The sequence below is a fragment of the Phalangium opilio genome, unplaced genomic scaffold, assembly GCF_054372755.1.
Source record: "Phalangium opilio isolate 3A_F unplaced genomic scaffold, DU_Popi_V2 ptg000022l_1, whole genome shotgun sequence".
Lineage (NCBI taxonomy): Eukaryota > Metazoa > Arthropoda > Arachnida > Opiliones > Phalangiidae > Phalangium > Phalangium opilio.
This window is the reverse complement of record NW_028324154.1, coordinates 2,329,242-2,357,232: the sequence shown is the minus strand read 5'-3', so window position 1 is coordinate 2,357,232 and position 27,991 is coordinate 2,329,242. Positions and strand designations below refer to the sequence as shown.

Sequence of the window (27,991 nt, the reverse complement as noted above, 5' to 3'; positions counted from 1 at the left end):
CGCTTTTCAAGAATAGACTTAAGGATATTGGTTTATGAATAGAATTAAGACTTGGTTAAGCATGTCCGATATGGTCTAGTGGCTAGGATATCTGGCTGTCACGCAGAAGGGCTGGTTCTATTCCCGGTATCGGAGTGAGTGCTTTTGTACCGCTTTTGATGAATAAACTTAAAGACACATTTATAGGAATAATATTTTGGGTTGTTCCGACCAGTCAGATATGGTCTAGTGGCTAGTATATCTGGCTCTCATCCAGAAGGCTCGGGTTCGATTCCCGGTATCGGAGCGAGTGCTTTTGTACCGCTTTTCAAGAATAGACTTAAGGATATAGGTTTATGAATAGAATTAAGACTTGGTTGAGGAAGTCCGATATGGTCTAGTGGCTAGGATATCTGGCTCTCACCCAGAAGGCCCGGGTTCGATTCCCGGTATCGGAGCGAGTGATTTTGTACCGCTTTTCAAGAATAGACTTAAGGATATTGGTTTATGAATAGAATTAAGACTTGGTTAAGCATGTCCGATATGGTCTAGTGGCTAGGATATCTGGCTGTCACGCAGAAGGGCGGGTTCGATTCCCGGTATCGGAGTGAGTGCTTTTGTACCGCTTTTGATGAATAAACTTAAAGACACATTTATAGGAATAATATTTTGGGTTGTTCCGACCAGTCAGATATGGTCTAGTGGCTAGGATATCTGGCTCTCATCCAGAATGCTCGGGTTCGATTCCCGGTATCAGAGCGAGTGCTTTAGTACCGCTTTTCAAGAATAGACTTAAGGATATAGGTTTATGAATAGAATTAAGACTTGGTTGAGGAAGTCCGATATGGTCTAGTGGCTAGGATATCTGGCTCTCACCCAGAAGGCCCGGGTTCGATTCCCGGTATCGGAGCGAGTGCTTTTGTACCGCTTTTCAAGAATAGACTTAAGGATATTGGTTTATGAATAGAATTAAGACTTGGTTAAGCATGTCCGATATGGTCTAGTGGCTAGGATATCTGGCTGTCACGCAGAAGGGCGGGTTCGATTCCCGGTATCGGAGTGAGTGCTTTTGTACCGCTTTTGATGAATAAACTTAAAGACACATTTATAGGAATAATATTTTGGGTTGTTCCGACCAGTCAGATATGGTCTAGTGGCTAGGATATCTGGCTCTCATCCAGAATGCTCGGGTTCGATTCCCGGTATCAGAGCGAGTGATTTAGTACCGCTTTTCAAGAATAGACTTAAGGATATAGGTTTATGAATAGAATTAAGACTTGGTTGAAGAAGTCCGATATGGTCTAGTGGCTAGGATATCTGGCTTTAGGATTCGCGTTTTGGTTTTCGTCGAGTGCGGTCGCGTTTTTCTCTCGCTCCGTCCTCGGCTTCTCCTCTTGCTCGCGGGTTTTTTTTCGGCCTTTTGGCTTTTTTATTCGTTTCTTTGCGTTAGTTTCTTTTTTGCTGTCTATTTTGAGTCGGTTTTCTCGCGTTTTGGGCTCTGCCTCTGGCAGAGTCCCGTTATTTTTTCAACTAATCTATTATTATTACTAATCTACTTACACGATGGAAGTTTTGAAACGTTCGGTTTTTGTAGAATGTCAGGAGCGCGTTGTTTCGAAGATTGAAGAAGCTTTGTCATTGACTTTTGGTGCGGATTCTTATTCGTCGGTGGTGAGTACGAAAGGCGGATTTTTCGTAACATTTGTGTCGTTGGAAGATGCGGATAATTGCGCAGAATTAGGTCTTGGGCTAGAGGCGGAAGATTGCGTGGTGCGTAAGGTTGGGAGTCGCGAGATCATTGCTACCTTTTTTGATCTCCCGGAGTTTGTATCGGATGACGTTTTAAAGGCAAAGTTGCTGAGTTATAATTGCGAGTTAAAAAGTGAGGTGGTTTGGGAGCGTACAAATGGCAAGTATTACGGGCAACGCTCGATAAAGGTTTCGCTACCAGAGGGTGTCTCTAGCTTACCTTATAGTTTGCGTTTGGTCGACGTCATGGGGCTCGAAAGCTCCTACCGCGTTCGGCATGATCGGCAGGGCAAAGTTTGTAATAAGTGTCTGTCGAACTCTCACCTCTACAAGGACTGTCCTCTCTTCGTTTGCCGCCGGTGTGACGCTCAGGGGCATATCGCGCGGGTTTGCCCCAATGTTGATATACCTCGTCGTTTGCCTCCTGCTGCACCTTCTGTCGACTTGCCGGTTGGTGTTTCTTCCGCCGAGGTTATCCCGGAGGGCGGGTCACCAGTTGCGGCGCCTGGAGACTCTGAAGTACTGGTTGCGACTCAGAAACGTCCAGTTTCTAGTAGTGATGGTGAACCTTCCGTTTCGCCCGAGGATGGCCAGGGAGACTGGCGTGTTGTCGGTGGTAAGCAGGGGCTGAAACGACCTAAGTCAGACCTCCCTTTGCTTGGTCGGCCTCCTTCTCCACGTCTTATCGCTGACCAGGTGACCCCTCCGCTGCTCTCGCCCTTCAATGATAAAAATCGTTTCTCTTAACGTCCGCGGTTTGCGGGCTCTGGCGAAGATGAAAGAACTGGTTGAATGGAGCAAGGGTTTCGACGTTTTGTGTCTCCAAGAGACTCACTGGTCGGGCTCCCATGTCGCGGTTTTTCGGTCTCTTTGGCGCGGTCCCATTTATTTTGATAATGACCCTGTTTCCGGTTTTCGCGGTGTTGCTATTTGCATTCGGGCGGGTCTTGACGTTTTGCCTGCCCGCGTCCTCCGTAGTGGAGAGGGCCGGTTTATTTTGGCGTCTTTGTCCATTGACAGCGAACCTCTGGATATCGTGAACGTGTATCTTCCGAATGTCGCGCCCGATCGTTTGCCCTTTTATGACCGCTTGCGGGGGGTGGTCTCGCGCTGTTCGCGTCCCCTAGTCGTCGGGGATTTTAACGACGTAGCGCAGCCGGGTCTGGATCGCCGACCATTGTCTGGTTCCTCTTCGCGTTTGGGCTCGACTGCCTTATTCCGATTTCTACGTGATACCCACCTCATTGACGTTTGGCGCGCAACACATGCGGACAACTTTGACTGGACCTGGTCCGGTCCCGTGTATGGCTCTTATCTTCAATCGCGCATCGACTATGTTCTCCTTGCCGGGGAGGATCGTCAGAACGTTACGACCTGTCAGATCTTACCGTGTCCCCTTTCGGATCATCGCGCCCTTGAACTCCGTCTCGTCTTGGACGGCGTTAAGATGGGCCCAGGTACGTGGTCTTTTAATGCGCGTCTCTTGCAGTTCGACGCCTACCGCCAGGCGGTCTTACGCATTCTTCGCCGGAGTCGCCAACGCTTTCGCGAATCGCCGGACAAATTTGCATGGTACGAAGCTTTAAAGCAGTCCCTACGCGAACATGCCATGTTGTACGGGAAGGTTCAAGCCTCGCGTGATCGCGCCGAACGAACTCGCTTACGCGAAGCCTTGTCCAAGACTCAGCTGGCCGCATCTAATTCCTCGGTTGGTCTCGCGGACTTTCTTGCGGCGAAGGAGGCCTTAACCGACTTCGACAGGGGGGTGCTGCAGGGGGCAGTAGTTCGGGCTAACCAGCAATGGCGCTCGGCCGGTGAGCGTCCTACGTCCTTTTTTCTCCGCCTGGAACGTCATCGGCAGTCTTCTAAGTCGATCAAATGTGTCTTGGCGCCTGACGCGCAGCTCCTCACGGAACCGGGGGCCGTTCGGCAGCGCTATTTTGAACACTTCGCGGCGATGTCTCGTAGACGTCCTACGGACCGGGCTGTAATTGACTTTTACGCGTCTTTCGTTAATAACAGACTTTGTGCGGCCGACGCGCAGGTTTGTGATGCCCCGATACGGTGGGCGGACATTTCAATGGTCTTATATTGCGCTCCCGCCGGCAAAAGCCCGGGTACTGACGGTTTCACGAACGAGTTCTGGCGATTCGTGCTGCCACATATTCAGGAAGAATTTGTTGCACTCCTTTCCCATTGTCATTCGGAGGGTCGCCTTCCTCCTTCTATGAAGGAAGGGCTCATTATCTTGCTGCCTAAAGCCGGTGATTTAAGAGACGTCAAGAACAGACGCCCCATCACGTTGCTAAACGCGGACTATAAGCTCGTCGCGAAAGTACTCGGTTCACGGCTTTCTTCAATTTTTCCATCGTTAATTCATGGTTCGCAAACGGGCGCCGTTCGATCACGATCCGCGACCAGTACTCCCGCCCTTTTCTCCGACATCATGGACTATCTGCAGCGGTCTCGCGGGCCGGGTATCCTCGTTAAATTAGATCTCGCGAAAGCGTTTGATCAGGTTTCGTGGGACTACCTCTTTGCGGTACTTCGCGCTTTTGGCTTCGGCGAGCCGTTTCGCAAGTGGATTCAATTATTTCTCGTTGGCAGCAAGTCTTGCCTGAAAATAAATGGATATTTAACAGACTTTTTTCAGCTCGGTCGATCGGTCCGCCAGGGCTGTCCGCTTAGTCCCTTGCTTTACGTTCTCTCTTCCGAACCCCTATGCTACGCCTTGGAATGCCGTCCCGCTATCGACCGGATTCTTTGGCCGACCTCTCAGCCTCCTCCCTTGTTACGGGTCCATGTCGATGACAATGCCTTGGTGGTCCGTGATACAGCATCCGTCTTGGAAGTTGTGCGGGAATATCAGCGGTATGGCCTCGCGTCGGGTTCCGACTTGAACATCTCCAAGTGTCGAGGTATGTGGTTGGGCTGCGACCGGGGTCGGGCCCCATCCTCTGTTGCGGACCTCACTATCTCGTCCGACCCGCTCGAGATTTTGGGCATCTTTCTCAGTACGGATGGCGCGGTATCGGACGATCTTAACTGGAGCCCGCGTTTGGCTAAATTCCGTCGTGTCCTTCGCATTTGGAAAGGTCGGTGCCTTTCCTTGTCGGGCAAGATCGTGGTGGTCAACACTTTGGCCATGTCATTACTGGGGCATTCGCTGCGGTCCCTCGCGTTACCTAATCGGTTTGAGGACGACTTTCGCCGGGAAACCCTGGGTTTTTTGTGGGGTGAACGCGCCCATACGGTCGCTTATTCTTTGCTTACGCGTCCGAAGAAGGTCGGCGGCTTCGGGCTGGTTGACTTGCGCACGAAGAAACTTACTTTTCGCTTGCAAGAACTGTTACGGTATATTACGGGCGCCGACGCGCAACGTACGTACGAACTGGCTCAGTATTTGTTGTGTCCTTCTTTGCAGGCCTCGGACCCGGGATTTGACATTTTGCAGTGCACGCTCCCTGCCTCGTATGTCGCGAGGCTCTCACCCCGGTATCGTGAGCTTTGGCTCGCTTGGTCTGAATTCTGTGCCACTCAGAATCTGCATTTAAGAGACCCGCCCGATTTATTAAGTTCGGTTTTATTCTTCAACCCGCGTATTGACATGTCCGGTCTCAGTCCGCGTGCTCGTGCGTGTTTTCTTTTTCACGGTCTGTATCGCTTACGGGATTTTACTTACGAAGTGGTTCCGGGTTTTTTACCCAGTCCCGCGATTGCTGACCTGTGTGGGCTAGCTTCGGACGCCCCTTGCCCGTCGTGGCTTACAACTGCGGTTCAATATATCCATTCTGTTCTCCCGGAGACTTGGCTTTCCCGCGTTCGGTCGCGGCGCCGCTTCTGCCGTACGGTCGGTGTGACATTAGTCGATAATACGGGTGCGGATTTCAACTTGACTGCCCTGACCAGCAAGGTCATCTACGGTCGTTTTGCGCTCTCCACCGTTGCTGAGTCCCCAGGTGAGCATGCCTGGCGCCGGTTCTTTGGGGGTCCCCTGCCTCGCCCTGCCTGGTCAACGTTACACTCGTCTTTGCTTCGTCCTTCTCATCGCGACGTCAACCTTCAAGTGGTGCATGGGGCTATCTTTACGTCTGAGCGGCTTTTCGCCATCGGTCTTTCGTCTAACCCCACGTGCGTGTTTTGCTTCAACAATGTCGAAACTTTAGAGCACATTTTCTTGCGCTGCCCCTTTACGATTCGGCTCTGGCAGTCCCTCTTTGTCACTAAATTAGGCTTGGCCCTTGACAGTGTGCTGGGCAGTTGTACGCCCGGCAGGGACTCTTTTATCATCTTTCAACATTATTCGGCTGGCATTCGCCCTAAATCCCGTGTGAAATTCGTTCATTTCTTAACGTCACTCTTTAAATGGCTGGTTTTAAATGCACGTTCGTTTTTAATTAGTACTGCCAAAGTCTCGTTAGCTATTTTAGAAAAACGTTGTTACGCTATTTTAAAACGCGAACTCCGTCTAACCTTAAGCTCCCATTTCTTGTTATTGAATCGTGATGAACATTTTTTAAAGCATATAAAACAATTCTTAGACTGGTTGTAATTGTTCGATATTTCCTGATGTGCACAAAGTAGCATTGATTATCTTTGACGTTTGTATCAATTTTGTTTTATAATAAAAAAAAAAAAAAAAAAAAAAAAAAAAAAAAAAGATATCTGGCTTTCACCCAGAAGGCCCGGGTTCGATTCCCGGTATCGGAGAGAGTGCTTTTGTACCGCTTTTCAAGAATAGAATTAAGACTTGGTTGATCAAGTACGATATGGTCTAGTCGCTAGGATACCTGACTTTCACCCAGAAGGCCCGAGTTCGATTCCCGGTATCGGAGCAAGTGCTTTTGAACCGGTTTTCAAGAATAGAATTAAGACTTGGTTGATCAAGTACGATATGGTCTAGTCGCTAGGATACCTGACTTTCACCCAGAAGGCCCGAGTTCGATTCCCGGTATCGGAGCACGTGGTTTTGTACCGCTTTTCAAGAATAGACTTAAGGATATAGGTTTATGAATAGAATTAAGACTTCTTTAAGCAAGTCCGATATGGTTTAGTGGCTAGGATATCTGGCTCTCACCCAGAAGGCCCGGGTTCGATTCCCGGTATCGGAGTGAGTGCTTTTGTACCGCTTTTGATGAATAAACTTAAAGACACATTTATAGGAATAATATTTTGGGTTGTTCCGACCAGTCAGATATGGTCTAGTGGCTAGTATATCTGGCTCTCATCCAGAAGGCTCGGGTTCGATTCCCGGTATCGGAGCGAGTGCTTTTGTACCGCTTTTCAAGAATAGACTTAAGGATATAGGTTTATGAATAGAATTAAGACTTGCTTGAGGAAGTCCGATATGGTCTAGTGGCTAGGATATATGGCTTTCACCCAGTAGGCCCGGGTTCGATTCCCGGTATCGGAGCGAGTGCTTTTGTACCGCTTTTCAAGAATAGAATTAAGACTTGGTTGATCAAGTACGATATGGTCTAGTCGCTAGAATACCTGACTTTCACCCAGAAGGCCCGAGTTCGATTCCCGGTATCGGAGCACGTGGTTTTGTACCGCTTTTCAAGAATAGACTTAAGGATATAGGTTTATGAATAGAATTAAGACTTGTTTAAGCAAGTCCGATATGGTCTAGTGGCTAGGATATCTGGCTCTCACCCAGAAGGCCCGGGTTCGATTCCCGGTATCGGAGTGAGTGCTTTTGTACCGCTTTTGATGAATAAACTTAAAGACACATTTATAGGAATAATATTTTGGATTGTTCCGACCAGGCAGATATGGTCTAGTGGCTAGGATATCTGGCTCTCATCCAGAATGCTCGGGTTCGATTCCCGGACTCGGAGCGAGTGCTTTTGTACCGCTTTTCAAGAATAGACTTAAGGATATAGGTTTATGAATAGAATTAAGACTTGGTTGAAGAAGTCCGATATGGTCTAGTGGCTAGGATATCTGGCTTTCACCCAGAAGGCCCGGGTTCGATTCCAGGTATCGGAGCGAGTGCTTTTGTACCGCTTTTCAAGAATAGAATTAAGACCTGGTTGATCAAGTACGATATGGTCTAGTCGCTAGGATACCTGACTTTCACCCAGAAGGCCCGAGTTCGATTCCCGGTATCGGAGCACGTGGTTTTGTACCGCTTTTCAAGAATAGACTTAAGGATATAGGTTTATGAATAGAATTAAGACTTGTTTAAGCAAGTCCGATATGGTCTAGTGGCTAGGATATCTGGCTCTCACCCAGAAGGCCCGGGTTCGATTCCCGGTATCGGAGCGAGTGCTTTTGTACCGCTTTTCAAGAATAGACTTAAGGATATTGGTTTATGAATAGAATTAAGACTTGGTTAAGCATGTCCGATATGGTCTAGTGGCTAGGATATCTGGCTGTCACGCAGAAGGGCGGGATCTATTCCCGGTATCGGAGTGAGTGCTTTTGTACCGCTTTTGATGAATAAACTTAAAGACACATTTATAGGAATAATATTTTGGGTTGTTCCGACCAGTCAGATATGGTCTAGTGGCTAGTATATCTGGCTCTCATCCAGAAGGCTCGGGTTCGATTCCCGGTATCGGAGCGAGTGCTTTTGTACCGCTTTTCAAGAATAGACTTAAGGATATAGGTTTATGAATAGAATTAAGACTTGGATGAGGAAGTCCGATATGGTCTAGTGGCTAGGATATCAGGCTCTCACCCAGAAGGCCTGGGTTCGATTCCCGGTATCGGAGCGAGTGCTTTTGTACCGCTTTTCAAGAATAGACTTAAGGATATTGGTTTATGAATAGAATTAAGACTTGGTTAAGCATGTCCGTTATGGTCTAGTGGGTAGGATATCTGGCTGTCACGCAGAAGGGCGGGTTCGATTCCCGGTATCGGAGTGAGTGCTTTTGTACCGCTTTTGATGAATAAACTTAAAGACACATTTATAGGAATAATATTTTGGGTTGTTCCGACCAGTCAGATATGGTCTAGTGGCTAGTATATCTGGCGCTCATCCAGAAGGCTCGGGTTCGATTCCCGGTATCGGAGCGAGTGCTTTTGTACCGCTTTTCAAGAATAGACTTAAGGATATAGGTTTATGAATAGAATTAAGACTTGGTTGAGGAAGTCCGATATGGTCTAGTGGCTAGGATATATGGCTTTCACCCAGAAGGCCCGGGTTCGATTCCCGGTATCGGAGCAAGTGCTTTTGTACCGCTTTTCAAGAATAGAATTAAGACTTGGTTGATCAAGTACGATATGGTCTAGTCGCTAGGATACCTGACTTTCACCCAGAAGGCCCGAGTTCGATTCCCGGTATCGGAGCAAGTGCTTTTGAACCGGTTTTCAAGAATAGAATTAAGTCTTGGTTGATCAAGTACGATATGGTCTAGTCGCTAGGATACCTGACTTTCACCCAGAAGGACCGAGTTCGATTCCCGGTATCGGAGCACGTGGTTTTGTACCGCTTTTCAAGAATAGACTTAAGGATATAGGTTTATGAACAGAATTAAGACTTCTTTAAGCAAGTCCGATATGGTCTAGTGGCTAGGATATCTGGCTCTCACCCAGAAGGCCCGGGTTCGATTCCCGGTATCGGAGTGAGTGCTTTTGTACCGCTTTTGATGAATAAACTTAAAGACACATTTATAGGAATAATATTTTGGGTTGTTCCGACCAGTCAGATATGGTCTAGTGGCTAGTATATCTGGCTCTCATCCAGAAGGCTCGGGTTCGATTCCCGGTATCGGAGCGAGTGCTTTTGTACCGCTTTTCAAGAATAGACTTAAGGATATAGGTTTATGAATAGAATTAAGACTTGCTTGAGGAAGTCCGATATGGTCTAGTGGCTAGGATATATGGCTTTCACCCAGTAGGCCCGGGTTCGATTCCCGGTATCGGAGCGAGTGCTTTTGTACCGCTTTTCAAGAATAGAATTAAGACTTGGTTGATCAAGTACGATATGGTCTAGTCGCTAGAATACCTGACTTTCACCCAGAAGGCCCGAGTTCGATTCCCGGTATCGGAGCACGTGGTTTTGTACCGCTATTCAAGAATAGACTTAAGGATATAGGTTTATGAATAGAATTAAGACTTGTTTAAGCAAGTCCGATATGGTCTAGTGGCTAGGATATCTGGCTCTCACCCAGAAGGCCCGGGTTCGATTCCCGGTATCGGAGCGAGTGCTTTTGTACCGCTTTTCAAGAATAGACTTAAGGATATTGGTTTATGAATAGAATTAAGACTTGGTTAAGCATGTCCGATATGGTCTAGTGGCTAGGATATCTGGCTGTCACGCAGAAGGGCGGGTTCGATTCCCGGTATCGGAGTGAGTGCTTTTGTACCACTTTTGATGAATAAACTTAAAGACACATTTATAGGAATAATATTTTGGGTTGTTCCGACCAGTCAGATATGGTCTAGTGGCTAGTATATCTGGCTCTCATCCAGAAGGCTCGGGTTCGATTCCCGGTATCGGAGCGAGTGCTTTTGTACCGCTTTTCAAGAATAGAATTAAGACTTGGTTGATCAAGTACGATATGGTCTAGTCACTAGGATACCTGACTTTCACCCAGAAGGCCCGAGTTCGATTCCCGGTATCGGAGCACGTGGTTTTGTACCGCTTTTCAAGAATAGACTTAAGGATATAGGTTTATGAATAGAATTAAGACTTGTTTAAGCAAGTCCGATATGGTCTAGTGGCTAGGATATCTGGCTCTCACCCAGAAGGCCTGGGTTCGATTCCCGGTATCGGAGTGAGTGCTTTTGTACCGCTTTTGATGAATAAACTTAAAGACACATTTATAGGAATAATATTTTGGATTGTTCCGACCAGGCAGATATGGTCTAGTGGCTAGGATATCTGGCTCTCATCCAGAATGCTCGGGTTCGATTCCCGGACTCGGAGCGAGTGCTTTTGTACCGCTTTTCAAGAATAGACTTAAGGATATAGGTTTATGAATAGAATTAAGACTTGGTTGAAGAAGTCCGATATGGTCTAGTGGCTAGGATATCTGGCTTTCACCCAGAAGGCCCGGGTTCGATTCCCGGTATCGGAGCGAGTGCTTTTGTACCGCTTTTCAAGAATAGAATTAAGACTTGGTTGATCAAGTACGATATGGTCTAGTCGCTAGGATACCTGACTTTCACCCAGAAGGCCCGAGTTCGATTCCCGGTATCGGAGCACGTGGTTTTGTACCGCTTTTCAAGAATAGACTTAAGGATATAGGTTTATGAATAGAATTAAGACTTGTTTAAGCAAGTCCGATATGGTCTAGTGGCTAGGATATCTGGCTCTCACCCAGAAGGCCCGGGTTCGATTCCCCGTATCGGAGCGAGTGCTTTTGTACCGCTTTTCAAGAATAGACTTAAGGATATTGGTTTATGAATAGAATTAAGACTTGGTTAAGCATGTCCGATATGGTCTAGTGGCTAGGATATCTGGCTGTCACGCAGAAGGGCGGGATCTATTCCCGGTATCGGAGTGAGTGCTTTTCTACCGCTTTTGATGAATAAACTTAAAGACACATTTATAGGAATAATATTTTGGGTTGTTCCGACCAGTCAGATATGGTCTAGTGGCTAGTATATCTGGCTCTCATCCAGAAGGCTCGGGTTCGATTCCCGGTATCGGAGCGAGTGCTTTTGTACCGCTTTTCAAGAATAGACTTAAGGATATAGGTTTATGAATAGAATTAAGACTTGGATGAGGAAGTCCGATATGGTCTAGTGGCTAGGATATCTGGCTCTCACCCAGAAGGCCCGGGTTCGATTCCCGGTATCGGAGCGAGTGCTTTTGTACCGCTTTTCAAGAATAGACTTAAGGATATTGGTTTATGAATAGAATTAAGACTTGGTTAAGCATGTCCGATATGGTCTAGTGGCTAGGATATCTGGCTGTCACGCAGAAGGGCGGGTTCGATTCCCGGTATCGGAGTGAGTGCTTTTGTACCGCTTTTGATGAATAAACTTAAAGACACATTTATAGGAATAATACTTTGGGTTGTTCCGACCAGTCAGATATGGTCTAGTGGCTAGTATATCTGGCTCTCATCCAGAAGGCTCGGGTTCGATTCCCGGTATCGGAGCGAGTGCTTTTGTACCGCTTTTCAAGAATAGACTTAAGGATATAGGTTTATGAATAGAATTAAGACTTGGTTGAGGAAGTTCGATATGGTCTAGTGGCTAGGATATATGGCTTTCACCCAGAAGGCCCGGGTTCGATTCCCGGTATCGGAGCACGTGGTCTTGTACCGCTTTTCAAGAATAGAATTAAGACTTGGTTGATCAAGTACGATATGGTCTAGTCGCTAGGATACCTGACTTTCACCCAGAAGGCCCGAGTTCGATTCCCGGTATCGGAGCACGTGGTTTTGTACCGCTTTTCAAGAATAGACTTAAGGATATAGGTTTATGAATAGAATTAAGACTTGTTTAAGCAAGTCCGATATGGTCTAGTGGCTAGGATATCTGGCTCTCACCCAGAAGGCCTGGGTTCGATTCCCGGTATCGGAGCGAGTGCTTTTGTACCGCTTTTCAAGAATAGACTTAAGGATATTGGTTTATGAATAGAATTAAGACTTGGTTAAGCATGTCCGTTATGGTCTAGTGGGTAGGATATCTGGCTGTCACGCAGAAGGGCGGGTTCGATTCCCGGTATCGGAGTGAGTGCTTTTGTACCGCTTTTGATGAATAAACTTAAAGACACATTTATAGGAATAATATTTTGGGTTGTTCCGACCAGTCAGATATGGTATAGTGGCTAGTATATCTGGCGCTCATCCAGAAGGCTCGGGTTCGATTCCCGGTATCGGAGCGAGTGCTTTTGTACCGCTTTTCAAGAATAGACTTAAGGATATAGGTTTATGAATAGAATTAAGACTTGGTTGAGGAAGTCCGATATGGTCTAGTGGCTAGGATATATGGCTTTCACCCAGAAGGCCCGGGTTCGATTCCCGGTATCGGAGCAAGTGCTTTTGTACCGCTTTTCAAGAATAGAATTAAGACTTGGTTGATCAAGTACGATATGGTCTAGTCGCTAGGATACCTGACTTTCACCCAGAAGGCCCGAGTTCGATTCCCGGTATCGGAGCAAGTGCTTTTGAACCGGTTTTCAAGAATAGAATTAAGACTTGGTTGATCAAGTACGATATGGTCTAGTCGCTAGGATACCTGACTTTCACCCAGAAGGCCCGAGTTCGATTCCCGGTATCGGAGCACGTGGTTTTGTACCGCTTTTCAAGAATAGACTTAAGGATATAGGTTTATGAATAGAATTAAGACTTCTTTAAGCAAGTCCGATATGGTCTAGTGGCTAGGATATCTGGCTCTCACCCAGAAGGCCCGGGTTCGATTCCCGGTATCGGAGTGAGTGCTTTTGTACCGCTTTTGATGAATAAACTTAAAGACACATTTATAGGAATAATATTTTGGGTTGTTCCGACCAGTCAGATATGGTCTAGTGGCTAGTATATCTGGCTCTCATCCAGAAGGCTCGGGTTCGATTCCCGGTATCGGAGCGAGTGCTTTTGTACCGCTTTTCAAGAATAGACTTAAGGATATAGGTTTATGAATAGAATTAAGACTTGCTTGAGGAAGTCCGATATGGTCTAGTGGCTAGGATATATGGCTTTCACCCAGTAGGCCCGGGTTCGATTCCCGGTATCGGAGCGAGTGCTTTTGTACCGCTTTTCAAGAATAGAATTAAGACTTGGTTGATCAAGTACGATATGGTCTAGTCGCTAGAATACCTGACTTTCACCCAGAAGGCCCGAGTTCGATTCCCGGTATCGGAGCACGTGGTTTTGTACCGCTTTTCAAGAATAGACTTAAGGATATAGGTTTATGAATATAATTAAGACTTGTTTAAGCAAGTCCGATATGGTCTAGTGGCTAGGATATCTGGCTCTCACCCAGAAGGCCCGGGTTCGATTCCCGGTATCGGAGTGAGTGCTTTTGTACCGCTTTTGATGAACAAACTTAAAGACACATTTATAGGAATAATATTTTGGATTGTTCCGACCAGGCAGATATGGTCTAGTGGCTAGGATATCTGGCTCTCATCCAGAATGCTCGGGTTCGATTCCCGGACTCGGAGCGAGTGCTTTTGTACCGCTTTTCAAGAATAGACTTAAGGATATAGGTTTATGAATAGAATTAAGACTTGGTTAAGCATGTCCGATATGGTCTAGTGGCTAGGATATCTGGCTGTCACGCAGAAGGGCGGGTTCGATTCCCGGTATCGGAGTGAGTGCTTTTGTACCGCTTTTGATGAATAAACTTAAAGACACATTTATAGGAATAATACTTTGGGTTGTTCCGACCAGTCAGATATGGTCTAGTGGCTAGTATATCTGGCTCTCATCCAGAAGGCTCGGGTTCGATTCCCGGTATCGGAGCGAGTGCTTTTGTACCGCTTTTCAAGAATAGACTTAAGGATATAGGTTTATGAATAGAATTAAGACTTGGTTGAGGAAGTTCGATATGGTCTAGTGGCAAGGATATATGGCTTTCACCCAGAAGGCCCGGGTTCGATTCCCGGTATCGGAGCACGTGGTCTTGTACCGCTTTTCAAGAATAGAATTAAGACTTGGTTGATCAAGTACGATATGGTCTAGTCACTAGGATACCTGACTTTCACCCAGAAGGCCCGAGTTCGATTCCCGGTATCGGAGCACGTGGTTTTGTACCGCTTTTCAAGAATAGACTTAAGGATATAGGTTTATGAATAGAATTAAGACTTGTTTAAGCAAGTCCGATATGGTCTAGTGGCTAGGATATCTGGCTCTCACCCAGAAGGCCTGGGTTCGATTCCCGGTATCGGAGCGAGTGCTTTTGTACCGCTTTTGATGAATAAACTTAAAGACACATTTATAGGAATAATATTTTGGATTGTTCCGACCAGGCAGATATGGTCTAGTGGCTAGGATATCTGGCTCTCATCCAGAATGCTCGGGTTCGATTCCCGGACTCGGAGCGAGTGCTTTTGTACCGCTTTTCAAGAATAGACTTAAGGATATAGGTTTATGAATAGAATTAAGACTTGGTTGAAGAAGTCCGATATGGTCTAGTGGCTAGGATATCTGGCTTTCACCCAGAAGGCCCGGGTTCGATTCCCGGTATCGGAGCGAGTGCTTTTGTACCGCTTTTCAAGAATAGAATTAAGACTTGGTTGATCAAGTACGATATGGTCTAGTCGCTAGGATACCTGACTTTCACCCAGAAGGCCCGAGTTCGATTCCCGGTATCGGAGCACGTGGTTTTGTACCGCTTTTCAAGAATAGACTTAAGGATATAGGTTTATGAATAGAATTAAGACTTGTTTAAGCAAGTCCGATATGGTCTAGTGGCTAGGATATCTGGCTCTCACCCAGAAGGCCCGGGTTCGATTCCCCGTATCGGAGCGAGTGCTTTTGTACCGCTTTTCAAGAATAGACTTAAGGATATTGGTTTATGAATAGAATTAAGACTTGGTTAAGCATGTCCGATATGGTCTAGTGGCTAGGATATCTGGCTGTCACGCAGAAGGGCGGGATCTATTCCCGGTATCGGAGTGAGTGCTTTTCTACCGCTTTTGATGAATAAACTTAAAGACACATTTATAGGAATAATATTTTGGGTTGTTCCGACCAGTCAGATATGGTCTAGTGGCTAGTATATCTGGCTCTCATCCAGAAGGCTCGGGTTCGATTCCCGGTATCGGAGCGAGTGCTTTTGTACCGCTTTTCAAGAATAGACTTAAGGATATAGGTTTATGAATAGAATTAAGACTTGGATGAGGAAGTCCGATATGGTCTAGTGGCTAGGATATCTGGCTCTCACCCAGAAGGCCCGGGTTCGATTCCCGGTATCGGAGCGAGTGCTTTTGTACCGCTTTTCAAGAATAGACTTAAGGATATTGGTTTATGAATAGAATTAAGACTTGGTTAAGCATGTCCGATATGGTCTAGTGGCTAGGATATCTGGCTGTCACGCAGAAGGGCGGGTTCGATTCCCGGTATCGGAGTGAGTGCTTTTGTACCGCTTTTGATGAATAAACTTAAAGACACATTTATAGGAATAATACTTTGGGTTGTTCCGACCAGTCAGATATGGTCTAGTGGCTAGTATATCTGGCTCTCATCCAGAAGGCTCGGGTTCGATTCCCGGTATCGGAGCGAGTGCTTTTGTACCGCTTTTCAAGAATAGACTTAAGGATATAGGTTTATGAATAGAATTAAGACTTGGTTGAGGAAGTTCGATATGGTCTAGTGGCTAGGATATATGGCTTTCACCCAGAAGGCCCGGGTTCGATTCCCGGTATCGGAGCACGTGGTCTTGTACCGCTTTTCAAGAATAGAATTAAGACTTGGTTGATCAAGTACGATATGGTCTAGTCGCTAGGATACCTGACTTTCACCCAGAAGGCCCGAGTTCGATTCCCGGTATCGGAGCACGTGGTTTTGTACCGCTTTTCAAGAATAGACTTAAGGATATAGGTTTATGAATAGAATTAAGACTTGTTTAAGCAAGTCCGATATGGTCTAGTGGCTAGGATATCTGGCTCTCACCCAGAAGGCCTGGGTTCGATTCCCGGTATCGGAGCGAGTGCTTTTGTACCGCTTTTCAAGAATAGACTTAAGGATATTGGTTTATGAATAGAATTAAGACTTGGTTAAGCATGTCCGTTATGGTCTAGTGGGTAGGATATCTGGCTGTCACGCAGAAGGGCGGGTTCGATTCCCGGTATCGGAGTGAGTGCTTTTGTACCGCTTTTGATGAATAAACTTAAAGACACATTTATAGGAATAATATTTTGGGTTGTTCCGACCAGTCAGATATGGTATAGTGGCTAGTATATCTGGCGCTCATCCAGAAGGCTCGGGTTCGATTCCCGGTATCGGAGCGAGTGCTTTTGTACCGCTTTTCAAGAATAGACTTAAGGATATAGGTTTATGAATAGAATTAAGACTTGGTTGAGGAAGTCCGATATGGTCTAGTGGCTAGGATATATGGCTTTCACCCAGAAGGCCCGGGTTCGATTCCCGGTATCGGAGCAAGTGCTTTTGTACCGCTTTTCAAGAATAGAATTAAGACTTGGTTGATCAAGTACGATATGGTCTAGTCGCTAGGATACCTGACTTTCACCCAGAAGGCCCGAGTTCGATTCCCGGTATCGGAGCAAGTGCTTTTGAACCGGTTTTCAAGAATAGAATTAAGACTTGGTTGATCAAGTACGATATGGTCTAGTCGCTAGGATACCTGACTTTCACCCAGAAGGCCCGAGTTCGATTCCCGGTATCGGAGCACGTGGTTTTGTACCGCTTTTCAAGAATAGACTTAAGGATATAGGTTTATGAATAGAATTAAGACTTCTTTAAGCAAGTCCGATATGGTCTAGTGGCTAGGATATCTGGCTCTCACCCAGAAGGCCCGGGTTCGATTCCCGGTATCGGAGTGAGTGCTTTTGTACCGCTTTTGATGAATAAACTTAAAGACACATTTATAGGAATAATATTTTGGGTTGTTCCGACCAGTCAGATATGGTCTAGTGGCTAGTATATCTGGCTCTCATCCAGAAGGCTCGGGTTCGATTCCCGGTATCGGAGCGAGTGCTTTTGTACCGCTTTTCAAGAATAGACTTAAGGATATAGGTTTATGAATAGAATTAAGACTTGCTTGAGGAAGTCCGATATGGTCTAGTGGCTAGGATATATGGCTTTCACCCAGTAGGCCCGGGTTCGATTCCCGGTATCGGAGCGAGTGCTTTTGTACCGCTTTTCAAGAATAGAATTAAGACTTGGTTGATCAAGTACGATATGGTCTAGTCGCTAGAATACCTGACTTTCACCCAGAAGGCCCGAGTTCGATCCCGGTATCGGAGCACGTGGTTTTGTACCGCTTTTCAAGAATAGACTTAAGGATATAGGTTTATGAATATAATTAAGACTTGTTTAAGCAAGTCCGATATGGTCTAGTGGCTAGGATATCTGGCTCTCACCCAGAAGGCCCGGGTTCGATTCCCGGTATCGGAGTGAGTGCTTTTGTACCGCTTTTGATGAACAAACTTAAAGACACATTTATAGGAATAATATTTTGGATTGTTCCGACCAGGCAGATATGGTCTAGTGGCTAGGATATCTGGCTCTCATCCAGAATGCTCGGGTTCGATTCCCGGACTCGGAGCGAGTGCTTTTGTACCGCTTTTCAAGAATAGACTTAAGGATATAGGTTTATGAATAGAATTAAGACTTGGTTAAGCATGTCCGATATGGTCTAGTGGCTAGGATATCTGGCTGTCACGCAGAAGGGCGGGTTCGATTCCCGGTATCGGAGTGAGTGCTTTTGTACCGCTTTTGATGAATAAACTTAAAGACACATTTATAGGAATAATACTTTGGGTTGTTCCGACCAGTCAGATATGGTCTAGTGGCTAGTATATCTGGCTCTCATCCAGAAGGCTCGGGTTCGATTCCCGGTATCGGAGCGAGTGCTTTTGTACCGCTTTTCAAGAATAGACTTAAGGATATAGGTTTATGAATAGAATTAAGACTTGGTTGAGGAAGTTCGATATGGTCTAGTGGCAAGGATATATGGCTTTCACCCAGAAGGCCCGGGTTCGATTCCCGGTATCGGAGCACGTGGTCTTGTACCGCTTTTCAAGAATAGAATTAAGACTTGGTAGATCAAGTACGATATGGTCTAGTCGCTAGGATACCTGACTTTCACCCAGAAGGCCCGAGTTCGATTCCCGGTATCGGAGCACGTGGTTTTGTACCGCTTTTCAAGAATAGACTTAAGGATATAGGTTTATGAATAGAATTAAGACTTGTTTAAGCAAGTCCGATATGGTCTAGTGGCTAGGATATCTGGCTCTCACCCAGAAGGCCTGGGTTCGATTCCCGGTATCGGAGCGAGTGCTTTTGTACCGCTTTTCAAGAATAGACTTAAGGATATTGGTTTATGAATAGAATTAAGACTTGGTTAAGCATGTCCGTTATGGTCTAGTGGGTAGGATATCTGGCTGTCACGCAGAAGGGCGGGTTCGATTCCCGGTATCGGAGTGAGTGCTTTTGTACCGCTTTTGATGAATAAACTTAAAGACACATTTATAGGAATAATATTTTGGGTTGTTCCGACCAGTCAGATATGGTCTAGTGGCTAGTATATCTGGCGCTCATCCAGAAGGCTCGGGTTCGATTCCCGGTATCGGAGCGAGTGCTTTTGTACCGCTTTTCAAGAAAAGACTTAAGGATATAGGTTTATGAATAGAATTAAGACTTGGTTGAGGAAGTCCGATATGGTCTAGTGGCTAGGATATATGGCTTTCACCCAGAAGGCCCGGGTTCGATTCCCGGTATCGGAGCAAGTGCTTTTGTACCGCTTTTCAAGAATAGAATTAAGACTTGGTTGATCAAGTACGATATGGTCTAGTCGCTAGGATACCTGACTTTCACCCAGAAGGCCCGAGTTCGATTCCCGGTATCGGAGCAAGTGCTTTTGAACCGGTTTTCAAGAATAGAATTAAGACTTGGTTGATCAAGTACGATATGGTCTAGTCGCTAGGATACCTGACTTTCACCCAGAAGGCCCGAGTTCGATTCCCGGTATCGGAGCACGTGGTTTTGTACCGCTTTTCAAGAATAGACTTAAGGATATAGGTTTATGAATAGAATTAAGACTTCTTTAAGCAAGTCCGATATGGTCTAGTGGCTAGGATATCTGGCTCTCACCCAGAAGGCCCGGGTTCGATTCCCGGTATCGGAGTGAGTGCTTTTGTACCGCTTTTGATGAATAAACTTAAAGACACATTTATAGGAATAATATTTTGGGTTGTTCCGACCAGTCAGATATGGTCTAGTGGCTAGTATATCTGGCTCTCATCCAGAAGGCTCGGGTTCGATTCCCGGTATCGGAGCGAGTGCTTTTGTACCGCTTTTCAAGAATAGACTTAAGGATATAGGTTTATGAATAGAATTAAGACTTGCTTGAGGAAGTCCGATATGGTCTAGTGGCTAGGATATATGGCTTTCACCCAGTAGGCCCGGGTTCGATTCCCGGTATCGGAGCGAGTGCTTTTGTACCGCTTTTCAAGAATAGAATTAAGACTTGGTTGATCAAGTACGATATGGTCTAGTCGCTAGAATACCTGACTTTCACCCAGAAGGCCCGAGTTCGATTCCCGGTATCGGAGCACGTGGTTTTGTACCGCTTTTCAAGAATAGACTTAAGGATATAGGTTTATGAATATAATTAAGACTTGTTTAAGCAAGTCCGATATGGTCTAGTGGCTAGGATATCTGGCTCTCACCCAGAAGGCCCGGGTTCGATTCCCGGTATCGGAGTGAGTGCTTTTGTACCGCTTTTGATGAATAAACTTAAAGACACATTTATAGGAATAATATTTTGGATTGTACCGACCAGGCAGATATGGTCTAGTGGCTAGGATATCTGGCTCTCATCCAGAATGCTCGGGTTCGATTCCCGGACTCGGAGCGAGTGCTTTTGTACCGCTTTTCAAGAATAGACTTAAGGATATAGGTTTATGAATAGAATTAAGACTTGGTTGAGGAAGTTCGATATGGTCTAGTGGCTAGGATATATGGCTTTCACCCAGAAGGCCCGGGTTCGATTCCCGGTATCGGAGCACGTGGTCTTGTACCGCTTTTCAAGAATAGAATTAAGACTTGGTTGATCAAGTACGATATGGTCTAGTCGCTAGGATACCTGACTTTCACCCAGAAGGCCCGAGTTCGATTCCCGGTATCGGAGCACGTGGTTTTGTACCGCTTTTCAAGAATAGACTTAAGGATATAGGTTTATGAATAGAATTAAGACTTGTTTAAGCAAGTCCGATATGGTCTAGTGGCTAGGATATCTGGCTCTCACCCAGAAGGCCTGGGTTCGATTCCCGGTATCGGAGCGAGTGCTTTTGTACCGCTTTTCAAGAATAGACTTAAGGATATTGGTTTATGAATAGAATTAAGACTTGGTTAAGCATGTCCGTTATGGTCTAGTGGGTAGGATATCTGGCTGTCACGCAGAAGGGCGGGTTCGATTCCCGGTATCGGAGTGAGTGCTTTTGTACCGCTTTTGATGAATAAACTTAAAGACACATTTATAGGAATAATACTTTGGGTTGTTCCGACCAGTCAGATATGGTCTAGTGGCTAGTATATCTGGCTCTCATCCAGAAGGCTCGGGTTCGATTCCCGGTATCGGAGCGAGTGCTTTTGTACCGCTTTTCAAGAATAGACTTAAGGATATAGGTTTATGAATAGAATTAAGACTTGGTTGAGGAAGTTCGATATGGTCTAGTGGCTAGGATATATGGCTTTCACCCAGAAGGCCCGGGTTCGATTCCCGGTATCGGAGCACGTGGTCTTGTACCGCTTTTCAAGAATAGAATTAAGACTTGGTTGATCAAGTACGATATGGTCTAGTCGCTAGGATACCTGACTTTCACCCAGAAGGCCCGAGTTCGATTCCCGGTATCGGAGCGCGTGGTTTTGTACCGCTTTTCAAGAATAGACTTAAGGATATAGGTTTATGAATAGAATTAAGACTTGGTTGAGGAAGTCCGATATGGTCTAGTGGCTAGGATATATGGCTTTCACCCAGTAGGCCCGGGTTCGATTCCCGGTATCGGAGCGAGTGCTTTTGTACCGCTTTTCAAGAATAGACTTAAGGATATAGGTTTATGAATAGAATTAAGACTTGGTTGAGGAAGTCCGATATGGTCTAGTGGCTAGGATATATGGCTTTCACCCAGAAGGCCCGGGTTCGATTCCCGGTATCGGAGCAAGTGCTTTTGAACCGGTTTTCAAGAATAGAATTAAGACTTGGTTGATCAAGTACGATATGGTCTAGTCGCTAGGATACCTGACTTTCACCCAGAAGGCCCGAGTTCGATTCCCGGTATCGGAGCACGTGGTTTTGTACCGCTTTTCAAGAATAGACTTAAGGATATAGGTTTATGAATAGAATTAAGACTTCTTTAAGCAAGTCCGATATGGTCTAGTGGCTAGGATATCTGGCTCTCACCCAGAAGGCCCGGGTTCGATTCCCGGTATCGGAGTGAGTGCTTTTGTACCGCTTTTGATGAATAAACTTAAAGACACATTTATAGGAATAATATTTTGGGTTGTTCCGACCAGTCAGATATGGTCTAGTGGCTAGTATATCTGGCTCTCATCCAGAAGGCTCGGGTTCGATTCCCGGTATCGGAGCGAGTGCTTTTGTACCGCTTTTCAAGAATAGACTTAAGGATATAGGTTTATGAATAGAATTAAGACTTGGTTGAGGAAGTCCGATATGGTCTAGTGGCTAGGATATATGGCTTTCACCAAGTAGGCCCGGGTTCGATTCCCGGTATCGGAGCGAGTGCTTTTGTACCGCTTTTCAAGAATAGAATTAAGACTTGGTTGATCAAGTACGATATGGTCTAGTCGCTAGAATACCTGACTTTCACCCAGAAGGCCCGAGTTCGATTCCCGGTATCGGAGCACGTGCTTTTGTACCGCTTTTCAAGAATAGACTTAAGGATATTGGTTTATGAATAGAATTAAGACTTGGTTAAGCATGTCCGTTATGGTCTAGTGGGTAGGATATCTGGCTGTCACGCAGAAGGGCGGGTTCGATTCCCGGTATCGGAGTGAGTGCTTTTGTACCGCTTTTGATGAATAAACTTAAAGACACATTTATAGGAATAATATTTTGGGTTGTTCCGACCAGTCAGATATGGTCTAGTGGCTAGTATATCTGGCGCTCATCCAGAAGGCTCGGGTTCGATTCCCGGTATCGGAGCGAGTGCTTTTGTACCGCTTTTCAAGAAAAGACTTAAGGATATAGGTTTATGAATAGAATTAAGACTTGGTTGAGGAAGTCCGATATGGTCTAGTGGCTAGGATATATGGCTTTCACCCAGAAGGCCCGGGTTCGATTCCCGGTATCGGAGCAAGTGCTTTTGTACCGCTTTTCAAGAATAGAATTAAGACTTGGTTGATCAAGTACGATATGGTCTAGTCGCTAGGATACCTGACTTTCACCCAGAAGGCCCGAGTTCGATTCCCGGTATCGGAGCAAGTGCTTTTGAACCGGTTTTCAAGAATAGAATTAAGACTTGGTTGATCAAGTACGATATGGTCTAGTCGCTAGGATACCTGACTTTCACCCAGAAGGCCCGAGTTCGATTCCCGGTATCGGAGCACGTGGTTTTGTACCGCTTTTCAAGAATAGACTTAAGGATATAGGTTTATGAATAGAATTAAGACTTCTTTAAGCAAGTCCGATATGGTCTAGTGGCTAGGATATCTGGCTCTCACCCAGAAGGCCCGGGTTCGATTCCCGGTATCGGAGTGAGTGCTTTTGTACCGCTTTTGATGAATAAACTTAAAGACACATTTATAGGAATAATATTTTGGGTTGTTCCGACCAGTCAGATATGGTCTAGTGGCTAGTATATCTGGCTCTCATCCAGAAGGCTCGGGTTCGATTCCCGGTATCGGAGCGAGTGCTTTTGTACCGCTTTTCAAGAATAGACTTAAGGATATAGGTTTATGAATAGAATTAAGACTTGCTTGAGGAAGTCCGATATGGTCTAGTGGCTAGGATATATGGCTTTCACCCAGTAGGCCCGGGTTCGATTCCCGGTATCGGAGCGAGTGCTTTTGTACCGCTTTTCAAGAATAGAATTAAGACTTGGTTGATCAAGTACGATATGGTCTAGTCGCTAGAATACCTGACTTTCACCCAGAAGGCCCGAGTTCGATTCCCGGTATCGGAGCACGTGGTTTTGTACCGCTTTTCAAGAATAGACTTAAGGATATAGGTTTATGAATATAATTAAGACTTGTTTAAGCAAGTCCGATATGGTCTAGTGGCTAGGATATCTGGCTCTCACCCAGAAGGCCCGGGTTCGATTCCCGGTATCGGAGTGAGTGCTTTTGTACCGCTTTTGATGAATAAACTTAAAGACACATTTATAGGAATAATATTTTGGATTGTACCGACCAGGCAGATATGGTCTAGTGGCTAGGATATCTGGCTCTCATCCAGAATGCTCGGGTTCGATTCCCGGACTCGGAGCGAGTGCTTTTGTACCGCTTTTCAAGAATAGACTTAAGGATATAGGTTTATGAATAGAATTAAGACTTGGTTGAGGAAGTTCGATATGGTCTAGTGGCTAGGATATATGGCTTTCACCCAGAAGGCCCGGGTTCGATTCCCGGTATCGGAGCACGTGGTCTTGTACCGCTTTTCAAGAATAGAATTAAGACTTGGTTGATCAAGTACGATATGGTCTAGTCGCTAGGATACCTGACTTTCACCCAGAAGGCCCGAGTTCGATTCCCGGTATCGGAGCACGTGGTTTTGTACCGCTTTTCAAGAATAGACTTAAGGATATAGGTTTATGAATAGAATTAAGACTTGTTTAAGCAAGTCCGATATGGTCTAGTGGCTAGGATATCTGGCTCTCACCCAGAAGGCCTGGGTTCGATTCCCGGTATCGGAGCGAGTGCTTTTGTACCGCTTTTCAAAAATAGACTTAAGGATATTGGTTTATGAATAGAATTAAGACTTGGTTAAGCATGTCCGTTATGGTCTAGTGGGTAGGATATCTGGCTGTCACGCAGAAGGGCGGGTTCGATTCCCGGTATCGGAGTGAGTGCTTTTGTACCGCTTTTGATGAATAAACTTAAAGACACATTTATAGGAATAATACTTTGGGTTGTTCCGACCAGTCAGATATGGTCTAGTGGCTAGTATATCTGGCTCTCATCCAGAAGGCTCGGGTTCGATTCCCGGTATCGGAGCGAGTGCTTTTGTACCGCTTTTCAAGAATAGACTTAAGGATATAGGTTTATGAATAGAATTAAGACTTGGTTGAGGAAGTTCGATATGGTCTAGTGGCTAGGATATATGGCTTTCACCCAGAAGGCCCGGGTTCGATTCCCGGTATCGGAGCACGTGGTCTTGTACCGCTTTTCAAGAATAGAATTAAGACTTGGTTGATCAAGTACGATATGGTCTAGTCGCTAGGATACCTGACTTTCACCCAGAAGGCCCGAGTTCGATTCCCGGTATCGGAGCGCGTGGTTTTGTACCGCTTTTCAAGAATAGACTTAAGGATATAGGTTTATGAATAGAATTAAGACTTGGTTGAGGAAGTCCGATATGGTCTAGTGGCTAGGATATATGGCTTTCACCCAGTAGGCCCGGGTTCGATTCCCGGTATCGGAGCGAGTGCTTTTGTACCGCTTTTCAAGAATAGACTTAAGGATATAGGTTTATGAATAGAATTAAGACTTGGTTGAGGAAGTCCGATATGGTCTAGTGGCTAGGATATATGGCTTTCACCCAGAAGGCCCGGGTTCGATTCCCGGTATCGGAGCAAGTGCTTTTGAACCGGTTTTCAAGAATAGAATTAAGACTTGGTTGATCAAGTACGATATGGTCTAGTCGCTAGGATACCTGACTTTCACCCAGAAGGCCCGAGTTCGATTCCCGGTATCGGAGCACGTGGTTTTGTACCGCTTTTCAAGAATAGACTTAAGGATATAGGTTTATGAATATAATTAAGACTTGTTTAAGCAAGTCCGATATGGTCTAGTGGCTAGGATATCTGGCTCTCACCCAGAAGGCCCGGGTTCGATTCCCGGTATCGGAGTGAGTGCTTTTGTACCGCTTTTGATGAATAAACTTAAAGACACATTTATAGGAATAATATTTTGGATTGTACCGACCAGGCAGATATGGTCTAGTGGCTAGGATATCTGGCTCTCATCCAGAATGCTCGGGTTCGATTCCCGGACTCGGAGCGAGTGCTTTTGTACCGCTTTTCAAGAATAGACTTAAGGATATAGGTTTATGAATAGAATTAAGACTTGGTTGAGGAAGTTCGATATGGTCTAGTGGCTAGGATATATGGCTTTCACCCAGAAGGCCCGGGTTCGATTCCCGGTATCGGAGCACGTGGTCTTGTACCGCTTTTCAAGAATAGAATTAAGACTTGGTTGATCAAGTACGATATGGTCTAGTCGCTAGGATACCTGACTTTCACCCAGAAGGCCCGAGTTCGATTCCCGGTATCGGAGCACGTGGTTTTGTACCGCTTTTCAAGAATAGACTTAAGGATATAGGTTTATGAATAGAATTAAGACTTGTTTAAGCAAGTCCGATATGGTCTAGTGGCTAGGATATCTGGCTCTCACCCAGAAGGCCTGGGTTCGATTCCCGGTATCGGAGCGAGTGCTTTTGTACCGCTTTTCAAAAATAGACTTAAGGATATTGGTTTATGAATAGAATTAAGACTTGGTTAAGCATGTCCGTTATGGTCTAGTGGGTAGGATATCTGGCTGTCACGCAGAAGGGCGGGTTCGATTCCCGGTATCGGAGTGAGTGCTTTTGTACCGCTTTTGATGAATAAACTTAAAGACACATTTATAGGAATAATACTTTGGGTTGTTCCGACCAGTCAGATATGGTCTAGTGGCTAGTATATCTGGCTCTCATCCAGAAGGCTCGGGTTCGATTCCCGGTATCGGAGCGAGTGCTTTTGTACCGCTTTTCAAGAATAGACTTAAGGATATAGGTTTATGAATAGAATTAAGACTTGGTTGAGGAAGTTCGATATGGTCTAGTGGCTAGGATATATGGCTTTCACCCAGAAGGCCCGGGTTCGATTCCCGGTATCGGAGCACGTGGTCTTGTACCGCTTTTCAAGAATAGAATTAAGACTTGGTTGATCAAGTACGATATGGTCTAGTCGCTAGGATACCTGACTTTCACCCAGAAGGCCCGAGTTCGATTCCCGGTATCGGAGCGCGTGGTTTTGTACCGCTTTTCAAGAATAGACTTAAGGATATAGGTTTATGAATAGAATTAAGACTTGGTTGAGGAAGTCCGATATGGTCTAGTGGCTAGGATATATGGCTTTCACCCAGTAGGCCCGGGTTCGATTCCCGGTATCGGAGCGAGTGCTTTTGTACCGCTTTTCAAGAATAGACTTAAGGATATAGGTTTATGAATAGAATTAAGACTTGGTTGAGGAAGTCCGATATGGTCTAGTGGCTAGGATATATGGCTTTCACCCAGAAGGCCCGGGTTCGATTCCCGGTATCGGAGCAAGTGCTTTTGAACCGGTTTTCAAGAATAGAATTAAGACTTGGTTGATCAAGTACGATATGGTCTAGTCGCTAGGATACCTGACTTTCACCCAGAAGGCCCGAGTTCGATTCCCGGTATCGGAGCACGTGGTTTTGTACCGCTTTTCAAGAATAGACTTAAGGATATAGGTTTATGAATAGAATTAAGACTTCTTTAAGCAAGTCCGATATGGTCTAGTGGCTAGGATATCTGGCTCTCACCCAGAAGGCCCGGGTTCGATTCCCGGTATCGGAGTGAGTGCTTTTGTACCGCTTTTGATGAATAAACTTAAAGACACATTTATAGGAATAATATTTTGGGTTGTTCCAACCAGTCAGATATGGTCTAGTGGCTAGTATATCTGGCTCTCATCCAGAAGGCTCGGGTTCGATTCCCGGTATCGGAGCGAGTGCTTTTGTACCGCTTTTCAAGAATAGACTTAAGGATATAGGTTTATGAATAGAATTAAGACTTGGTTGAGGAAGTCCGATATGGTCTAGTGGCTAGGATATCTGGCTCTCACCCAGAAGGCCCGGGTTCGATTCCCGGTATCGGAGTGAGTGCTTTTGTACCGCTTTTGATGAATAAACTTAAAGACACATTTATAGGAATAATATTTTGGGTTGTTCCGACCAGTCAGATATGGTCTAGTGGCTAGTATATCTGGCTCTCATCCAGAAGGCTCGGGTTCGATTCCCGGTATCGGAGCGAGTGCTTTTGTACCGCTTTTCAAGAATAGACTTAAGGATATAGGTTTATGAATAGAATTAAGACTTGGTTGAGGAAGTCCGATATGGTCTAGTGGCTAGGATATATGGCTTTCACCAAGTAGGCCCGGGTTCGATTCCCGGTATCGGAGCGAGTGCTTTTGTACCGCTTTTCAAGAATAGAATTAAGACTTGGTTGATCAAGTACGATATGGTCTAGTCGCTAGAATACCTGACTTTCACCCAGAAGGCCCGAGTTCGATTCCCGGTATCGGAGCACGTGGTTTTGTACCGCTTTTCAAGAATAGACTTAAGGATATAGGTTTATGAATAGAATTAAGACTTGTTTAAGCAAGTCCGATATGGTCTAGTGGCTAGGATATCTGGCTCTCACCCAGAAGGCCCGGGTTCGATTCCCGGTATCGGAGCGAGTGCTTTTGTACCGCTTTTCAAGAATAGAC

General features: G+C 45.6%; 44 non-coding genes across 44 annotated transcripts; all 44 read left to right on the top strand.

Moving 5' to 3' along the window:
• Window positions 1-365: 365 nt before the first annotated feature.
• On the top strand, window positions 366-437 carry TRNAE-CUC (transfer RNA glutamic acid (anticodon CUC)). The gene has a single exon. It is a non-coding gene; the product is annotated as a tRNA-Glu (tRNA).
• A 380-nt stretch (window positions 438-817) lies between these two features.
• TRNAE-CUC (transfer RNA glutamic acid (anticodon CUC)) lies at window positions 818-889 on the top strand. Its single transcript has one exon. It is a non-coding gene; the product is annotated as a tRNA-Glu (tRNA).
• A 5,878-nt stretch (window positions 890-6,767) lies between these two features.
• Window positions 6,768-6,839, top strand: TRNAE-CUC (transfer RNA glutamic acid (anticodon CUC)). Its single transcript has one exon. It is a non-coding gene; the product is annotated as a tRNA-Glu (tRNA).
• Window positions 6,840-7,345: 506 nt separating this feature from the next.
• TRNAE-CUC (transfer RNA glutamic acid (anticodon CUC)) lies at window positions 7,346-7,417 on the top strand. The gene has a single exon. It is a non-coding gene; the product is annotated as a tRNA-Glu (tRNA).
• A 230-nt stretch (window positions 7,418-7,647) lies between these two features.
• On the top strand, window positions 7,648-7,719 carry TRNAE-UUC (transfer RNA glutamic acid (anticodon UUC)). The gene has a single exon. It is a non-coding gene; the product is annotated as a tRNA-Glu (tRNA).
• A 204-nt stretch (window positions 7,720-7,923) lies between these two features.
• On the top strand, window positions 7,924-7,995 carry TRNAE-CUC (transfer RNA glutamic acid (anticodon CUC)). Its single transcript has one exon. It is a non-coding gene; the product is annotated as a tRNA-Glu (tRNA).
• Window positions 7,996-8,375: 380 nt separating this feature from the next.
• On the top strand, window positions 8,376-8,447 carry TRNAE-CUC (transfer RNA glutamic acid (anticodon CUC)). The gene has a single exon. It is a non-coding gene; the product is annotated as a tRNA-Glu (tRNA).
• Window positions 8,448-8,827: 380 nt separating this feature from the next.
• On the top strand, window positions 8,828-8,899 carry TRNAE-UUC (transfer RNA glutamic acid (anticodon UUC)). Its single transcript has one exon. It is a non-coding gene; the product is annotated as a tRNA-Glu (tRNA).
• Window positions 8,900-9,228: 329 nt separating this feature from the next.
• Window positions 9,229-9,300, top strand: TRNAE-CUC (transfer RNA glutamic acid (anticodon CUC)). Its single transcript has one exon. It is a non-coding gene; the product is annotated as a tRNA-Glu (tRNA).
• A 506-nt stretch (window positions 9,301-9,806) lies between these two features.
• On the top strand, window positions 9,807-9,878 carry TRNAE-CUC (transfer RNA glutamic acid (anticodon CUC)). Its single transcript has one exon. It is a non-coding gene; the product is annotated as a tRNA-Glu (tRNA).
• Window positions 9,879-10,383: 505 nt separating this feature from the next.
• TRNAE-CUC (transfer RNA glutamic acid (anticodon CUC)) lies at window positions 10,384-10,455 on the top strand. Its single transcript has one exon. It is a non-coding gene; the product is annotated as a tRNA-Glu (tRNA).
• A 230-nt stretch (window positions 10,456-10,685) lies between these two features.
• On the top strand, window positions 10,686-10,757 carry TRNAE-UUC (transfer RNA glutamic acid (anticodon UUC)). The gene has a single exon. It is a non-coding gene; the product is annotated as a tRNA-Glu (tRNA).
• Window positions 10,758-10,961: 204 nt separating this feature from the next.
• TRNAE-CUC (transfer RNA glutamic acid (anticodon CUC)) lies at window positions 10,962-11,033 on the top strand. Its single transcript has one exon. It is a non-coding gene; the product is annotated as a tRNA-Glu (tRNA).
• A 380-nt stretch (window positions 11,034-11,413) lies between these two features.
• Window positions 11,414-11,485, top strand: TRNAE-CUC (transfer RNA glutamic acid (anticodon CUC)). The gene has a single exon. It is a non-coding gene; the product is annotated as a tRNA-Glu (tRNA).
• Window positions 11,486-12,141: 656 nt separating this feature from the next.
• TRNAE-CUC (transfer RNA glutamic acid (anticodon CUC)) lies at window positions 12,142-12,213 on the top strand. The gene has a single exon. It is a non-coding gene; the product is annotated as a tRNA-Glu (tRNA).
• A 380-nt stretch (window positions 12,214-12,593) lies between these two features.
• On the top strand, window positions 12,594-12,665 carry TRNAE-UUC (transfer RNA glutamic acid (anticodon UUC)). Its single transcript has one exon. It is a non-coding gene; the product is annotated as a tRNA-Glu (tRNA).
• Window positions 12,666-12,994: 329 nt separating this feature from the next.
• On the top strand, window positions 12,995-13,066 carry TRNAE-CUC (transfer RNA glutamic acid (anticodon CUC)). The gene has a single exon. It is a non-coding gene; the product is annotated as a tRNA-Glu (tRNA).
• A 506-nt stretch (window positions 13,067-13,572) lies between these two features.
• TRNAE-CUC (transfer RNA glutamic acid (anticodon CUC)) lies at window positions 13,573-13,644 on the top strand. Its single transcript has one exon. It is a non-coding gene; the product is annotated as a tRNA-Glu (tRNA).
• Window positions 13,645-14,451: 807 nt separating this feature from the next.
• TRNAE-CUC (transfer RNA glutamic acid (anticodon CUC)) lies at window positions 14,452-14,523 on the top strand. The gene has a single exon. It is a non-coding gene; the product is annotated as a tRNA-Glu (tRNA).
• Window positions 14,524-14,753: 230 nt separating this feature from the next.
• TRNAE-UUC (transfer RNA glutamic acid (anticodon UUC)) lies at window positions 14,754-14,825 on the top strand. Its single transcript has one exon. It is a non-coding gene; the product is annotated as a tRNA-Glu (tRNA).
• A 204-nt stretch (window positions 14,826-15,029) lies between these two features.
• Window positions 15,030-15,101, top strand: TRNAE-CUC (transfer RNA glutamic acid (anticodon CUC)). The gene has a single exon. It is a non-coding gene; the product is annotated as a tRNA-Glu (tRNA).
• A 380-nt stretch (window positions 15,102-15,481) lies between these two features.
• On the top strand, window positions 15,482-15,553 carry TRNAE-CUC (transfer RNA glutamic acid (anticodon CUC)). The gene has a single exon. It is a non-coding gene; the product is annotated as a tRNA-Glu (tRNA).
• A 656-nt stretch (window positions 15,554-16,209) lies between these two features.
• On the top strand, window positions 16,210-16,281 carry TRNAE-CUC (transfer RNA glutamic acid (anticodon CUC)). Its single transcript has one exon. It is a non-coding gene; the product is annotated as a tRNA-Glu (tRNA).
• Window positions 16,282-16,661: 380 nt separating this feature from the next.
• On the top strand, window positions 16,662-16,733 carry TRNAE-UUC (transfer RNA glutamic acid (anticodon UUC)). The gene has a single exon. It is a non-coding gene; the product is annotated as a tRNA-Glu (tRNA).
• Window positions 16,734-17,062: 329 nt separating this feature from the next.
• Window positions 17,063-17,134, top strand: TRNAE-CUC (transfer RNA glutamic acid (anticodon CUC)). The gene has a single exon. It is a non-coding gene; the product is annotated as a tRNA-Glu (tRNA).
• Window positions 17,135-17,639: 505 nt separating this feature from the next.
• TRNAE-CUC (transfer RNA glutamic acid (anticodon CUC)) lies at window positions 17,640-17,711 on the top strand. Its single transcript has one exon. It is a non-coding gene; the product is annotated as a tRNA-Glu (tRNA).
• An 807-nt stretch (window positions 17,712-18,518) lies between these two features.
• On the top strand, window positions 18,519-18,590 carry TRNAE-CUC (transfer RNA glutamic acid (anticodon CUC)). Its single transcript has one exon. It is a non-coding gene; the product is annotated as a tRNA-Glu (tRNA).
• Window positions 18,591-18,970: 380 nt separating this feature from the next.
• On the top strand, window positions 18,971-19,042 carry TRNAE-UUC (transfer RNA glutamic acid (anticodon UUC)). The gene has a single exon. It is a non-coding gene; the product is annotated as a tRNA-Glu (tRNA).
• Window positions 19,043-19,371: 329 nt separating this feature from the next.
• TRNAE-CUC (transfer RNA glutamic acid (anticodon CUC)) lies at window positions 19,372-19,443 on the top strand. The gene has a single exon. It is a non-coding gene; the product is annotated as a tRNA-Glu (tRNA).
• Window positions 19,444-19,949: 506 nt separating this feature from the next.
• On the top strand, window positions 19,950-20,021 carry TRNAE-CUC (transfer RNA glutamic acid (anticodon CUC)). Its single transcript has one exon. It is a non-coding gene; the product is annotated as a tRNA-Glu (tRNA).
• Window positions 20,022-20,527: 506 nt separating this feature from the next.
• TRNAE-CUC (transfer RNA glutamic acid (anticodon CUC)) lies at window positions 20,528-20,599 on the top strand. Its single transcript has one exon. It is a non-coding gene; the product is annotated as a tRNA-Glu (tRNA).
• An 807-nt stretch (window positions 20,600-21,406) lies between these two features.
• TRNAE-UUC (transfer RNA glutamic acid (anticodon UUC)) lies at window positions 21,407-21,478 on the top strand. Its single transcript has one exon. It is a non-coding gene; the product is annotated as a tRNA-Glu (tRNA).
• A 204-nt stretch (window positions 21,479-21,682) lies between these two features.
• TRNAE-CUC (transfer RNA glutamic acid (anticodon CUC)) lies at window positions 21,683-21,754 on the top strand. Its single transcript has one exon. It is a non-coding gene; the product is annotated as a tRNA-Glu (tRNA).
• An 807-nt stretch (window positions 21,755-22,561) lies between these two features.
• On the top strand, window positions 22,562-22,633 carry TRNAE-UUC (transfer RNA glutamic acid (anticodon UUC)). The gene has a single exon. It is a non-coding gene; the product is annotated as a tRNA-Glu (tRNA).
• A 329-nt stretch (window positions 22,634-22,962) lies between these two features.
• On the top strand, window positions 22,963-23,034 carry TRNAE-CUC (transfer RNA glutamic acid (anticodon CUC)). The gene has a single exon. It is a non-coding gene; the product is annotated as a tRNA-Glu (tRNA).
• Window positions 23,035-23,540: 506 nt separating this feature from the next.
• Window positions 23,541-23,612, top strand: TRNAE-CUC (transfer RNA glutamic acid (anticodon CUC)). The gene has a single exon. It is a non-coding gene; the product is annotated as a tRNA-Glu (tRNA).
• A 506-nt stretch (window positions 23,613-24,118) lies between these two features.
• TRNAE-CUC (transfer RNA glutamic acid (anticodon CUC)) lies at window positions 24,119-24,190 on the top strand. The gene has a single exon. It is a non-coding gene; the product is annotated as a tRNA-Glu (tRNA).
• Window positions 24,191-24,997: 807 nt separating this feature from the next.
• Window positions 24,998-25,069, top strand: TRNAE-UUC (transfer RNA glutamic acid (anticodon UUC)). The gene has a single exon. It is a non-coding gene; the product is annotated as a tRNA-Glu (tRNA).
• Window positions 25,070-25,273: 204 nt separating this feature from the next.
• Window positions 25,274-25,345, top strand: TRNAE-CUC (transfer RNA glutamic acid (anticodon CUC)). The gene has a single exon. It is a non-coding gene; the product is annotated as a tRNA-Glu (tRNA).
• Window positions 25,346-25,851: 506 nt separating this feature from the next.
• On the top strand, window positions 25,852-25,923 carry TRNAE-CUC (transfer RNA glutamic acid (anticodon CUC)). Its single transcript has one exon. It is a non-coding gene; the product is annotated as a tRNA-Glu (tRNA).
• An 807-nt stretch (window positions 25,924-26,730) lies between these two features.
• Window positions 26,731-26,802, top strand: TRNAE-UUC (transfer RNA glutamic acid (anticodon UUC)). Its single transcript has one exon. It is a non-coding gene; the product is annotated as a tRNA-Glu (tRNA).
• Window positions 26,803-27,006: 204 nt separating this feature from the next.
• On the top strand, window positions 27,007-27,078 carry TRNAE-CUC (transfer RNA glutamic acid (anticodon CUC)). The gene has a single exon. It is a non-coding gene; the product is annotated as a tRNA-Glu (tRNA).
• A 230-nt stretch (window positions 27,079-27,308) lies between these two features.
• Window positions 27,309-27,380, top strand: TRNAE-CUC (transfer RNA glutamic acid (anticodon CUC)). Its single transcript has one exon. It is a non-coding gene; the product is annotated as a tRNA-Glu (tRNA).
• A 506-nt stretch (window positions 27,381-27,886) lies between these two features.
• On the top strand, window positions 27,887-27,958 carry TRNAE-CUC (transfer RNA glutamic acid (anticodon CUC)). Its single transcript has one exon. It is a non-coding gene; the product is annotated as a tRNA-Glu (tRNA).
• Window positions 27,959-27,991: the final 33 nt, after the last annotated feature.